The following is a 12,859-nucleotide window of genomic DNA, read 5'->3' as shown; positions in this document are numbered from 1 at the left end:
AGTTAGAAACAGCCTAGAAATCACTTCCAGTGCTTTCTGGTCCGTACAGGTCGCGGAAAAGTGATGCAGCCGCATGGCTCACGCGGTCGCGCGGGTTGCGTTCTTGCCAGGTCACGCGTCCGCGTGACTCACGCGTTCGCGTCGCCTGGTGTCAGGGCAGCTATGGCAAATTATATATCAAATCGAAACCCCGAACGTTAGCTTTCCAACGCAACTAGAACCGTGTCGTTTGGACCTCTGTAGCTAAAGATATAGCTGTTTGAGTGCGAAGAGGTCAGGCTAGACAGCTTAGCAATTTCTCTAACTTATTGTATTCCATCCACTTTTTCATGCTTCCTTTCCATCCTCTAAGCCATTCTTGCCTTATAATATCTGAAAACACTTAACACACATATCAAGGCATCTAATGGTAATAAGAGAGGATTAATAATAAGTAAATATAAGATCAAAGAAGCATGTTTTCAATCAAAGCACATAATTAGGAAGGCAAATGTAAAACCATGCAAATAGTATGAATAAGTGGGTAAAGAGTTGATAAAAATCACTCAATTAAGCACAAGATAAACCATGAAATATGGGTTTATCAACCTCCCCACACTTAAACATTAGCATGTCCTCATGCTAAGCTCAAGAGAAGCTAAAAAGGAATGAAGAGGAATGATAGAATGTATGAAATGCAACCTATGAATGCAACTAAATGCAAAATGTTTCTACCTACTTGGTTAAAAATAAATAAGTTCTTCAAGACAAATATGAACTGGATTTCACTAATTCAAATCACAAAATACAATACAAATAACTTGCAAGAAGAAGATAGCTCATGAAAGCAGAGAACATAGAATTGAGCACTGAACCCTTACTGGTAGTGTATATCATTCTAACTCTCAAGTGTCTAGGGTCAATTCTCTCAATTCTCTACTAATCTTTCTTTCTATAGCTTGCTCTTCATCTAACAATCAACAAAAATTTAATGCACCAATACACAAATCAAGAGGTCTTTTAAGGGTTGTAATGGGGTTAGGGTCAAGGTAGGATTGTATTTGGCCAAGTGGACTAAAATTTGAATCCTTAATTAACATAAACTATTCCACTTAACTTAGGACAATCCATGTAATCATAATATAAAATCTAACTTCCCATTAACTATGTTTTCCACATATTCATGCATTCTAATTTCAAGTACAACTCATATGCATTGCTTTCACCACTTACTTTGGGGCATTTTGTCCCCTTTCACTTATTTTGCTCCCTTTTTTTATATATTTTTTTCTTTTGTTTTTCTCAATGCATATGATTAATTTATTGAATACATGAACATGTCCTAAACATTTCTTTCACATTTTCAGAAAATTCTAACATACTCAATTCTCAAACCAGATGTTTCCAAACCCACTCTTCCCCACACTTAATTCATAAGCATTCTCACTAGTCTAAGCTAACCAAGGATTCAAATTAAGGACATTATTGTTTTTCGCTTAGAGTTAATGATGTGCTAAAATAAAGAACAAAGGGGTAAAATAGGCTCAAAATTGGTTTGCAATAGATAATGAAAAGGTTAATGCCATATGGGTATGTAAGCTCAGTGAAACAAGGCCTCAATCATATAAGTGTATGCATACATTAAACAATGGAAATATAGAATCAAGCAAGACAAAGATCACAATTTTAGAGAGAAAAACACACACCAAAATTAAAATGTTGGTTGATAAAATGCAACCAATCAAATAGGCTCAAAATCTCACTGGTTTTTGTGTGTTCAAGCTTTAAACCATGTTCCAAAATAAAATTTCTTCATACAAGTCATTCAAAAAGTTTTTGATTTAAATTAGTGAAATACTATAAAAAGTTTCTTAAAAAAGAAAATATTACTTCAACCAAGTGGTAAAATATGCAAAAATCAAATAAACATGCAAATGCAACAACTAATCTACAAAGAAAATTTAAACATTGGTGTTGAGACAAGAAAGTACTAACCCATGGAGATCGGTATCGACCTCCCCACACTTAAAGATTGCACCGTCCTCGGTGCATGCTGAGATGTGCAGGTGGATGGGTTGTTCCAACTGATGCTTTTCTTCAAGATTTTGCAGATGGACTTGTCTGTCTCCCCATGTAAACGTCTTCTGGTTCCCCTCCGGGTGGCCATCCTAAAAGAAAAAGGGAAGAAAAGTAACCCAAAAATAAAGATAAGAAAGTAAATAAAGTATGGGTGGGTTAATGCCAAATGATAAGGGTCTCATTTACATGGAAGCTTCATCATGTACGTGAGAAAATAATAGAAGTCATGGCATACCAGTGGTATAAAATTTGTAACATAGGGGAGGATAGTGGGTAATGGAAGTATCAATACAAGTTCATGCCAATGCAAATGGAGTACAAGTATCATAAAAGATTGGCATTGGCAGATAATTAATATCATCCCACAGTGTAAAACAAGTTACCAAAATAAATTTAAGAAAAGATGCAACAGTAGAATAAGAAATTTTTTTTTAACACCAATGGAAAAATAAAAAAAATTCAGAAAAGAAAATAAAAACAATATGCACAAAATTAAGATTCGATGAATGAGATATGCAAATAAATTAAGTAAAATAAAATAAAAGATAAGAAGAATGAGAAGGGAAAGAAGTAAAGTAAGAAAGAAAGAAGAAAGAAGAAAAGATAGAAGAAATTAGGATTGGGGAAGAAAAGATGGTAAATTAGGATAAGCTGTGCGGCGCAAGCGACGCGGACACGTGGAACATGCGGTTGCGTGACTTGCGCTGATACTGATTGACGCAATCGCGTCGGTCACGTGGCCGCGTGACACAATTCATGCTACTGGCGCGAGGGCAGCCTCGCGCTCGCACAACTCTCTGTTCAAATTATTATTAGTGCCAAATTTTAAGTGACGCGATCGCATGAGGCATGCGATCGCGTGAGTGGGCTCTAGAAGAATGTGACGCGGTCGCGTGGGTCACGCGGCCGCGTGGATAGAATTGTGCGTTCAGCACCAATCCGGCACCACTCCAGCACAATAATTGGTTGTGCACCCTTTTACGTCGAAATCTTGGTCACGCGGTCGCGTGGGTCACGCGGCCGCGTGGGTCACGCGGTCACGTGCGAGGCCATTTTTCCCACATGACACGGTCGCGTCAGCGACGCGGTCGCGTGGGACGATTTGTGCCATTGGCACGCCTCCAGCCACGCTCCAGCGTGACTCTCTGTTCGTTTTTTTTTTCTCTTCTCCCATTGCGACGCGGACGCGTCGCTGATGCGGTCGCGTCGCATGGCCCCCTTTTTTTTCATATATATATGCAAGTATGCAGTATGCAATGCTAATATGAATGTTATGCAAAATTCCAGGTTCAATACAATAAAATAAAATAAAACTTGAAAACAAATAAAACTGAATAAAATTGAAAAATGAACGACCATACCATGGTGGGTTGTCTCCCACCTAGCACATTTAGTTAAAGTCCTTAAGTTGGACATTTGGTGAGCTTCCTGTTATGGTGGCTTGTGCTTGAACTCATCCAGGAATCTCCACCAATGTTTGTGATTCCAGTGGCCTCCGGGGTCCCAAACAAGGCGCAGAAAGCCTTCAAGCAAGTTAAAGCAAGTGATAAGGCCCCAAGAGTGTTGATTTCTAGAGTGAATTCCGGGGTCCCAAATTTTGCTTTTGCACCCGTCTTCTTGTTGAGCAATATTGTTCCATCCGGGTGGCAAGCAGTCTGAATTCTCACCGAAGCAGCCAGACAACTTCCTAGACCCATTCAGTTGAGCTCTAAACCAACCTTTGCGTTTGAATGTTGAACACACAACCGAGTTGAACCTTGCAGGATAAATCTTATCTCTGACCATCTTTTTCTTACTCTTAATGCCACAGAGAGCTCTAAGTTGACCATCCGTCTCCAGTAGCCCGTATTCAAGTGGAATTAGAAAGCTAAGGGATATGAATTTCACCCACTTGAATGTTGTGAAGGATGATGGCAACTTAAGGGGAGGTGTTTCTAATGAATGTGCAAGCTCCACTCCCTTGTGCTCTTCTTCGACATCTTCCACCTCTTGGAAATCTTCTTCAATATCAACCTCGTCTTCTTGGTGGATTTCTTCCAATTCAATCTCTTCTTCAGTGTTCACCAAGGGCAAAGGAGGTTGTGCTTCTTCTTCTGTAATCTCCATGTCAAGTCCAATGGGAGAGGATTCAAATGTAGATAAGAATTCATTAATGATTGAATCCATCTCTTGATCGTCTCCTTCAAAGTCTTCAACCATGATATGCTTTGGAGGTTGTACACCCTCCTCAACATCAGCTTCAATCGTCTTTGAAGGATGCTCTATAACTTGACTTTTCCATGGAGGTTCAGCATCTCCTAAGTCTTTAACCACTGCCTCTTCTTCTTTTTCAATAATTCCGGCTTCCTCCACTTGTTCCAATATCAAATCGTGCTGCTCACTATCCACCTGAGTGCCCAATTTCTCCTTCCTGCTACATTCTTCAGTAGATTTCCCACATGAAACCATGGGGGTTCTTTGAATATCCGAACGTTGGAAAGGTAATCGATTTCTTTCTTGATCCAGGTATTTAAGTATGCAATCATATTCGTCCTCAATGTTTTTTCTTCCAACTATTTCATTACCCTTAAGCATAAAATCCTCCTTGTTGTCTTCTTTCACTAGTTCTTCAACCGCGCTGTCAACTTCAACGGTGTCTACTACCTTCACCCTTAGTGCCTCCTCTAGCTCCTTATGCAGTATGGATTCACGAAGATGATCCATTCTCTCTTGTTCTATGTCAATAGTATCAGTGGGATCATGTTGCTCTTGGATTGATGGGTGTTGGTGCTCTTCCATGGATGGTGGTGATGGGGTGGAGAGATCATTCTTTGGTTGAAAAGGAAGTTCACTAGAGATAGAGTGTTGATTATTGAAGGTATTTGGACGTCCGATTTGGGCGGCGAGAGCTCGTATAGTAGAGTTTAGATCAGCAATTACTTTCTCCAAGGAGATTTGGGGTGGATAGGAGGGTTCATTTGTTGGGAGAAAGGGTTCATGGTAGGAAGGTGGTTCATCTTGATAATGATAAGGAGATGGTGTATATTGAGGTGGTGGTTCTGTATATGGTTCATTTGGCTCATAAGGTGGTTGGTATGGTGGATACGGGTTAGGGTCATATGGAGGTGAATGGTGGAAAGGGGCTTGTGAGTGTGGTGGGTTGAGGTTGTGTTGAAAGGATGATCTCTGAGCATAGGGTGGGGCTTGTTGGTAGCTACAAGGTGGTCCACCATATCTATCAGTTTGGGATGCATTGTAGCCTGGTCTTTGTCCATGATATCTAGGATGGTGTTGTTGCCTAAAGGGTTGATTAGATCCTCTTGGCTCATCCATCCTTGATTGGTCTGACCTTGATGCATATTCCTGCTGTGGTTTCTATTTCCTTCAACAAAGTTAGAACCAAACTCAAAGCGAGAAGGGTGAGAATTCATAATAGCTATCAGAAATAAGGGGGAAAAAGAGAAAACAAATAAACAAGTATAAGAAAAATATTTATTTTTTATTTTTTATTTTTGAAAAATATTTACAATAACCAATAATAAGGCACACGTTTGCAATTCCCCGGCAACAGCGCCATTTTGATGTTAGGATTTTTGCCAGAGAATTTCATAAAAATAGTCACATTGTAGATATAGCCTCTAAACCGACAGAAATCCTGATGCACGAATTTGTAATCCGTACAACTAACCAGCAAGTGCACTGGGTCGTCCAAGTAATACCTTACGTGAGTAAGGGTCGATCCCACGGAGATTATTGGTTTGAAGCAAGCTATGTTTATTTTATTAATCTTAGTCAGGATGCCAATAAGGTTATTTGGATTTAATTGTAAGAAGTAAAAGTGTTTGGAATAAGGAATTGTTACTTTATTAATGAAGAATATGTTGGAGTTTTGGAAATGCTTTGTCCTCTGAATTTCTGCAATGTAATATTCAACTCAATTGTTTGTAAAGTTCCATCCATGGCAAGCTGTATGTAGGGTGTCACCGTTGTCAGTGGCTACTTCCCATCCTCTCAGTGAAAACGGTCCAGATGCTCTGTCACAGCACGGCTAATCAGTTGTTGGTTCTCGATCATGTTGGAATAGGATCCATTGATCCTTTTGCGTTTGTCATCACGCCCAGCAATCGCGAGTTTGAAGCTCGTCACAGCCATTCAATCCTTGAATCCTACTCGGAATACCACAGACAAGGTTTAGACTTTCCGGATCCTTAAGAATGGCTGCCATCAGTTCTAGCTTATACCACGAAGATTCTGATTATGGAAGCTAAGAGATGCTCATTCAATCTGATGTAGAACGGAGGTGTTTGTCAAGCACACGTTCATGGATTGAGGACGCTGATGAGTGTCACGGATGATCACCTTCACAATTAAGCGCGAATGAACATCTTAGATAGGAACACACACACGTTTGAATGAAATAGAAACAATTGCATTAATTCATTGAGACGCTGCAGAGCTCCTCACCCCCAACAATGGAGTTTAGAGACTCATGCCGTCAAAGTGTATAAAATTCAGATCTGAAAAATGTCATGAGATACAGAGTTAATCTCTAAAAGTTGTTTAAATAGTAAACTAGTAACCTAGGTTTACAAAAAAAAATGAGTAAACTATGATAGATGGTGCAGAAATCCACTTCTGGGGCCCACTTGGTGTGTGCTGGGGCTGAGACTTAAGCTTCTCACGTGCCTGGGGCTGTTTTGGGCGTTCAACGCCAGGTTGTAACCTGTTTCTGGCATTGAACTCCAGCTTGTAACCTGTTTCTGGCGCTGGACGCCAGACAACAGCATGATACTGGCGTTGAACGCCAATTTACGTCGTCTATCTTTACACAAAGTATGAACTATTATATATCGCTGGAAAGCCCTGGATGTCTACTTTCCAACTCCGTTGAGAGCGCGCCAATTGAACTCCTGTAGCTCCAGAAAATTCATTTCGAGTGCAGGGAGGTCAGAATCCAACAGCATCAACAGTCCTTTTTCAGCCTAACTCAGATTTTTACTCAGCTCCCTCAATTTCAGCCAGAAATTACCTGAAATCACAGAAAAACACACAAACTCATAGTAAAGTCCAGAAATATGATTTTTGCCTAAAAACTAATAATATTCTACTAAAAACTAATTAAAACATACTAAAATCTACATGAAATTACCCCCAAAAAGCGTATAAAATATCCGCTCATCACAACACCAAACTTAAACTGTTGCTTGTCCTCAAGCAACTAGATAAATAAAATAGGATTAAAAGAAATTAAGAAGTAATAATATTTCAGAGTTTTTAAGTGGAGCTCAGATTCTTATTAGATGAGCGGGGCTTGTAGCTTTTTGTTTCTGAACAGTTTTGGCATCTCCCTTTATCCTTTGAAATTCAAAATGATTGGCATCCATAGGAACTCAGAATTCAGATAGTATTATTGATTCTCCTAATGTAGTATGTTGATTCTTGAACACAGTTACTTTATGAGTCTTGGCCGTGGCCCTAAGCACTTTATTTTCCAGTATTACCACCGGATACATAAATGCCACAGACACATGACTGGGTGAACCTTTTTCAGATTGTGACTCAGCTTTGCTAAAGTCCCCATTTAGAGGTGTCCAGAGCTCTTAAGCACACTCTTTTTGCTTTGGATCACGACATTAACCAATCAGTCTCAAATTTTTCACTTGGACAGCTTGATTTAGCCGCTTAGGCCTGGCACTATTTCCTTGGGCCCTCCTATCCACTGATGCTCAAAGCCTTGGATCCTTTTCACCTTTGCCTTTTGGTTTTAAGGGCTGTTGGCTTTTATTCCTTCTCTTGATCCAATGATTTCTTGTAAAAAAAATTTTTTTACTGCTTTTTCTTACTTCAAGAATCAAATTCATGATTTTTCAGATCATCAATAATATTTTTCGTGTTCCTCATTCTTTCAGGAGCCAATATTCATAAAATTCAAGATAAAAATTATGCACTGTTCAAGCATTCATTCAGAGAACAAAAAGTATTGCCACCACATATAGTTAATTATAATTTTTATTATTAAGAACTCGAAAAAATAAATTACTTCTTTATTCTAATTATCTACTATTTTATTCATGTCTGATGATGATGAGAAAAATAAATTATAACTTAATTGGAAATAAAACCAGAATAGATATACTAATTACTACTACTACTACTATATTTATTTCCTAAGGTAAATTTCTATAATAACACTATCACAGAGTTAAAGCTAAAATTAGAACTCAACAACCTGTGTTTTGAGAAGTAGATGTTCCTCTGATCTGTGGGGTGCTTGGTCCTTCAAGGATTAATTTCTGGCGCTTCAGCTCCCTTAAATCACGCCCTTGCTCTTCCTGTTCCTTAAACAGTTTGCAAAGCATGCTACTTTGATTGTTCTGTTCTTCCTTTATTTGGTTCATAGCTTCTTGCAATTTGGAAATAGATGCCTCAAGATGTTCCCAATATTTGAATTGAGGAAGTTTTGGGAGGACTTCCTGTGCTCTCCTCTTGATTGGATCATCCTGCAACTGTTGTCTGTCCATTGATATTCTAGTGATTGGCCTTTCAACTGAGATATACTCTGTTATTCCCATATTTACTCCAGCATCTCTGCAGAGCATAGAAATTAAGCTTGGATAGGCCAATCTGGCATCCTTGGAATTCCTGTTTGCTATTTTGTATAGTTCACACGAGATCAGTTGATGGACTTCTACTTCTTTTCCCAACATGATGCAGTGAATCATCACTGCTCTTTTAATAGTAACTTCAGAACGGTTGCTGGTGGGCAATATAGAACGCCCAATGAAATCCAGCCAGCCTCTGGCTATTGGTTTGAAATCTTCTCTTTTGAGTTGATTTGGGATGCCAGTCGTGCTGGTGGTCCACCTGGCTTCAGGGATGCATATATCCTCTAGAATCTTGTCCAAGCCTTTATTTACCCTCATCATTCTCCTATTAAAGGAGTCTGGGTCATCTTTCAGTTGAGGAAGCTTAAAGATCTCCCTGATTTTGTCAGGATGGGTATGAACAATCTTTCCTCTGACTAAGGTTCGATGGTCATAGAGGGCAGCTCCAATTATTCTTTGCCTGTCTGTCTGCCATAGATTAGCATAGAACTCATGAACCATGTTCCTTCCCACTTTCGTTTCAGGATTAGCTAGGATTTCCCCGTTCCTGTTTCGAATTTGTTCTTGGATCTCTGGATATTCATCTTCTTTCAGATCGAACTTGACTTCCGGGATCACTGATCTTAGACTCATTATTTTGTAGTAATGGTCTGAATGTTCTTTAGTTAAGAACTTCCCTTGATTCCAAAGTGGCTTTGGAATATTCTCTTTCTTGCCTCTTGGGTTGGGTTGTTTTCCTTTAGGTGCCATGATCAAAGTATGTTTTTGTGATCACGGATAAGCACACCAAACTTAGAGGTTTGCTTGTCCTCAAGCAAAAGAAAAGAGAGAAGAGGAATAGGAGGAGAGCAAGTGTGGAATGGTGGATGATGAGAGGGGCGCCGAAAGTGGATATAAAGGGAGGGGGTGGGTTTTCGAAAATAAGAAAGAGATATAAGATAAAAGATATGATTTATAAAAGATAAATATGACAAGAAAAGGATATAATTTAAAAAGATATGAATGATATTTAAAAATAAATTTGAAATTTATAATTTGAAAAAGATTTTAAAAGATAATTAAGTTTGGAAAGAGATTGGAAAAAGAGTTGGATTGGATTGAAAATCATCTGTCTTTATGGATTAAGATGCATGTAAAATCTTTGAAATAGGGATTTCAGAAATTAGGGATTTAGAAATTAGGATTAAAATTTTTGAAATTGAAGGATGATATTTGGAAACATGTTTATGAAAGAAATCATTAATTGAAACATAAAAATTAGGAAAAATTTTTTGAAGAAAAACGAATTTTACCTCCTCCCCACCATTCTGGCGTTAAACGCCCAAACGCTGCATGTTTTGGGCGTTTAACGCCCAATTGCTGCTTCTCCTGGGCGTTCAACGCCCAGCTGTTGCTTCTTTCTGGCGTTGAACGCCAGGAAGACCTTTGTCACTGGGCGTTTTTCTGAACGCCCAGGACGCTGTCAATCTGGCGTTAAACGCCCAGAAGGTGCTTCTTTCTGGCGTTTAACGCCCAGAAGATGCTCCTTTCTGGCGTTTAACGCCCAGATGGCTACCCTTACTGGCGTTGAACGCCTAGTGGGTACTTCTTTTGGGCGTTCAACACCCAAAACGTTTCTTACTGGCTTTTTCATGCCAGTGAGCTTCCAAATTCCCTGTAACTCTGTGAATTCAATCAATTGCTATTTTACCTTTTGGAGATACTTTGACATATACCTGTAAAAATCAATTAATTAGCAAAAACAAATAAAATTAAATTTTGTGAATGGCTGGGTTGCCTCCCAGCAAGCGCTTCTTTAATGTCATTAGCTGGACTATTACTGAACTTTTAATCAAGTCTCAGTTTTGAGCATTCTTGCTCAAAATTGCTTTCAAGATAATGTTTAACTCTCTGTCCATTAACAATGAACTTTTTGTTAGATTCATTATCCTGAAGCTCTACGTATCCATATGGTGAGACACTTGTAATCACATATGGACCTCTCCACCGGGATTTTAATTTCCCAGGGAATAATTTGAGCCTAGAATTAAATAGCAGAACTTTCTGCCCCGGCTCAAAGACTCTGGATGACAATTTCTTATCATGCCATCTTTTCGCTTTCTCTTTGTATATTTTTGCATTCTCGAAAGCATTGAGTCTAAATTCCTTTAGCTCATTTAACTGAAGTAATCATTTTTCTCCAGCTAACTTGACATCAAGGTTCAGGAATCTGGGTGCCCAGTAGGCCTTATGTTCCAGTTCCACTGGCAAGTGACATGCCTTTCCATACACAAGCTGGTATGGAAAGGTCCCTATAGGGGTCTTGAATGCTGTTCTGTATGCCCACAGAGCATCATCCAAGCTTCTTGCCCAATCCCTTCTACGGTTAATTACAGTCCGTTCCAGGATTCTTTTGAGTTCTCTATTTGAGACTTCAGCTTGCCCATTAGTCTGTGGATGGTATGGAGTGGCTACCCTGTGGCTAACTCCATAACGAACCAAAGTAGAGTAAAGTTGTTTATTGCAGAAATGAGTGCCCCCATCACTGATTAATACTCTAGGGGTACCAAATCTACTGAAGATGTGTTTCTGGAGGAATTTTAACACTGTTTTAGTGTCATTAGTGGGTGTTGCAATAGCCTCCACCCATTTGGATACATAATCCACTGCCACCAAAATATAAGTGTTTGAGTATGATGGTGGGAAAGGTCCCATAAAGTCAATACCCCATACATCAAACAACGCAATCTCCAAGATCCCTTGTTGAGGCATGGCATAACTGTGAGGCAGATTGCCAGATCTTTGGCAACTGTCACAATTAAGTACAAACACTCAGGAATCTTTATAGAGATTAGGCCAGTAGAAGCCACATTGGAGGACTCTTGTGGCTGTTCACTCACTTCCAAAATGTCCTCCATACTGTGATCCATGGCAGTGCCATAGGATCTTCTGCGCTTCTTCCTTAGGCACACATCTGCGGATTACTCCGTCTGCACATCTCTTGAAGAGATATGGTTCATCCCAAAGATAGTACTTTGCATCTGTGATCAATTTCTTTGATTGTTGCCTACTGTACTCTTTGGGTATGAACCTCACTGCCTTGTAGTTTGCAATATCTGCAAACCATGGAACTTCCTGGATGGCAAAGAGTTGCTCATCTGGAAAGGTTTCAGAGATCTCAGTAAGAGGGAGGGACGCCCCTTCTACTGGTTCTATTCGGGACAGGTGATCTGCTACCTAATTCTCTGTCCCTTTTCTGTCTCTAATTTCTATATCAAACTCTTGCAGAAGCAACACCCATCTTATAAGTCTGGGTTTTGAATCCTGCTTTGTGAGTAGATATTTAAGAGCAGCATGATCAGTGTACACAATCACTTTTGATCCTACTAAATATGATCTGAATTTGTCAATGGCGTAAACCACTGCAAGTAGCTCTTTTTCTGTGGTTGTGTAATTCTTCTGTGCGTCATTTAAAACACGACTGGCATAGTAAATGACGTGCAGAAGCTTGTCATGCCTTTGTCCCAACACTGCGCCAATGGCATGGTCACTGGCATCACACATTAGTTCAAATGGCAGTGTCCAGTTTGGTGCAGAGATGATTGTGCTGTGACCAATTTAGCTTTCAGAGTCTCAAATGCCTGCAGACACTCCTTATCAAAGACAAATGGCATGTCAGCAGCTAGCAGGTTGCTCAGAGGTTTGGCGATTTTTGAAAAATCCTTTATAAACCTCCTATAGAATCATGCATGCCCCAGAAAGCTTCTGATTGCCTTAACATTGGCAGGTGGTGGTAATTTTTCAATTACCTCTACCTTAGCTTGATCCACCTCTATTCCCTTGTTCGAGATTTTGTGCCCAAGGACAATTCCTTCAGTTACCATAAAGTGACATTTTTCCCAGTTTAAAACCAGGTTAGTTTCTTGGCATCTCTTTAGAACAAGTGCTAGATGGTCAAGACAGAAGCTGAATGAGTCTCCAAATACTGAAAAGTCATCCGTGAAGACTTCCAGGAATTTTTCCACCATATCAGAGAAAATTGAGAGCATGCACCTCTAAAAGGTTGCAGGTGCATTACACAGGCCAAATGGCATCCTTCTGTATGCAAATACTTCAGATGGACATGTGAATGCTGTTTTCTCTGATCTTTTGGATCTACTGCAATTTGATTATAACCTGAATATCCATCCAGGAAGCAGTAGTATTCATGACCTGCCAGTCTTTCTAGCATCTGGTCT

Source organism: Arachis hypogaea, chromosome 5 (genome assembly GCF_003086295.3).
Source record: "Arachis hypogaea cultivar Tifrunner chromosome 5, arahy.Tifrunner.gnm2.J5K5, whole genome shotgun sequence".
Taxonomy (NCBI): Eukaryota; Viridiplantae; Streptophyta; class Magnoliopsida; order Fabales; family Fabaceae; genus Arachis; species Arachis hypogaea.
Note: the sequence above shows the minus strand (reverse complement) of the source record.